Genomic DNA, 2845 nt, shown 5'->3' on the forward strand with positions numbered 1-2845 from the left:
GCAACTACGATTGATATTTTTCGCTTGTGAATTTATTAAATTTTAGGGACAACAATTGACTAGGATAAATACATCCGCTTGTGTATGTGTTGTCTAGATTCTTCAGTTTCACTAGTTTGCATGCTATCATGGATTTAAATCCAATTGATTGTATTGGGTTAATTCATTGGTAAGGGTTAACTTAGAACACTTGTGTCTAGTTAACTAAGATTAAGGTGAAACAGGAATTTGATTTTCAATGATGAATATTTGAAATGATTAATTATTTCTAGGTAATCGATGATCGAATGAATAATTTTAAGGGTATAGTCGACCGATACCAAGGCTTGTTTCTTAGTGATTTTCTCATATTCTTAATATTGCATGATAGTGATAGTATTTATTTTTAATCGCTGTTATTTTTTTAGTAGTTAAAATCCAAACTCAAAACCCTCTTTATTTTATTTTAGAACACATTAAATTTCCCTTTTCTCGTGGGAACGATCCCTACTCACACTACTGCATATTTTGTTTATATGATTTGAGTTGGGTAATGTTGGCGTAACACGACTTAGCTCCACCAATTCCCCAAGCATAAAACACCAAAGAAGAGTGCTGCAACTACTGCTGTAATATCTTAAGCTGGAGTAGTTGAACCACAACAGCCAACTGATGCTAAACCAGTCCGAAAGAAGATCTCATCCAAGAAACTCAAGTTGATAAAACACATAAGTGAGCCTCTCCGACCAGCTCCTATTCCTTTTAGCGCAAGTCTGTAGGGATTACGATTGTAGAAGAAAATATTGTCACCATGGACTCCAGACTTCCTGAACTCAAAGGCAAGGGACACTACAATAAAAATGCACAAACACAACACTTAAAAGACAACGCTTTTAGTGAAAAGTGTTGTCTTTTTAAAAACGACAACGCTTTTAGGGAAAAGCATTGTCGTTATATATTTTTTATTAATCAAAGACAACGCTTTTTTTAAAAAGCGTTGTCTATAAGCGTTTTTTTGGGTCAAAGACAACGCTTTTAAAAGTGTTGTCTATTACCGTTTTTTTTCCTATATATTACAACACTTTTTTAAAAAGTGTTGTAGAAGAACTATTATTTTTATTTAAAATTTAAAATAAAACTTAAAATATAATAAAAATAAATAACACTATTTGCTTCTCAGATCCCCAAAATCCCCAAACTCCTCCTCGATTTTCTTCTCCGACCCATTTCTAATTTTTCACTTTTTTAATTCTATAGCCGCATCTCTCAGAACAAAAATCCCCATCAATAGTCGCTTCTACCTTCAATACGTTGCCGATGAAGTCAGGGGTTGCGCAATCGAACTTGTTTCGAGTATTCCATTCGGTTGGTTTGATTCACGTAAAATTAGTATGGGCCGACCATCCTTGATCTAGCCTACACATCTTTCCCATGGTTCTAAACCAGCCACCGTCCTTTGTGCCGCTTGAGTCGCGGGGAATAGAATTGAAATCGTCCCTGTTCGTGCGTGCGAAACAGGACAACTAGGGTTTTTAAAATTTTTGCATGCGATTTTGGTCTTCGAGGAATTGGATTGATGATTCTTCCTTGAGGTGCAAAAAGCTCCTAAACATCTTCCAATTGCTTGCTATGATGAAGGTAAACCACTGAAACTTTAGCAATGGATTAACATCATGGCTCTAAAGTATAGGTAATCTCTTACTGTCACTTGTTGAATTTCTACCCTTATTTTGTTTCCTCATTGTGTTTTCCAATTATTCTGTCCTTTTTTTTTTTTTGCACAGATACTGTAGTCTATTCATTTCAGATTATTTGTGTGAATGGCTTTTTTAAGACTAGTGGACATTTAACGACAATTTGTTTACTGTGAATAAAGTTTTTGCTAATTCTTCTAAGTTATTAAATGCTCAAGAGCGAATATCATTTACAGCTGCTGCTAGTAGATCCGAAGTTAAAAGAGCAGTTTCTTTCATTAATTCTTACAGTTCTTGCTATGCCAATATTTGATTTTCTGGTTTAGTTGGCCAAATTTCTCTATTTATAATAAATATGTAAACACCAATAATCCATGTTTTGAACTAACTTCAATTCTGATGTGTAATTCTTTTTCAGGTCTTGTATTCAAGAAGGCTTTCGGTGGTGCTTCACAGTACTCAAATTGCTATCATCCTCCTTATGCCTTTTTTTGCGCTTACCAACTGGGGGTTTAACTAGTTCACATGCTTCCCTATTACGACTTCTTGAAAAGTAATGAATTTTCTACAGGAATTCAAAATTTGTGCAAATGACTTTTTAGTTTGACTTTGAGAAAACATATGCATGAGAAAGCTATTTTGATCTCAACATCCAATTTCAAGTCAAGCAATTGCACTGGCCCAATCATCCCAAAACAAAAAACTTAGTCAAGAGACAATTTCTTAAGAATTACAAGCTTATGGGTTATTTCTTAAGCTTACGACAAGCATCAAACTAGCATGCAAATGGCAGAAGTTCTTATGGAGGAATCATACTGTGAATATCTTAGGTACCTGTAAATTTGTAATGATATGCATACTGCAGTAGCCCGTGCCTTTTCTTTCTGTTGAAATTTCTTTATATTCAGCTTTTATTGTTTTTGTTTGGCTCGAATCCTTTTTAAAGAATTTCATAAACAAGGGCATTAAAGAGAGAGTGAAGACCAGGGAAGAAAATTCTGAGAGGGAAGGACAAATGAAATGCAAGGTTTATTATCATGGATATATTTTTTCCCGATCATTGAGCGATCTCATTTCTTCAAAGTTACTTCTGCTTGTCCGCGGTAAAAGCTTACTTGAATTCTTTGCAGTATTACCTGTCTGAAGGAGGATGCAAATATGGAAAAGATTGC

This window comes from Henckelia pumila, chromosome 3, assembly GCF_033568475.1.
Source record: "Henckelia pumila isolate YLH828 chromosome 3, ASM3356847v2, whole genome shotgun sequence".
NCBI classification, from domain to species: domain Eukaryota; kingdom Viridiplantae; phylum Streptophyta; class Magnoliopsida; order Lamiales; family Gesneriaceae; genus Henckelia; species Henckelia pumila.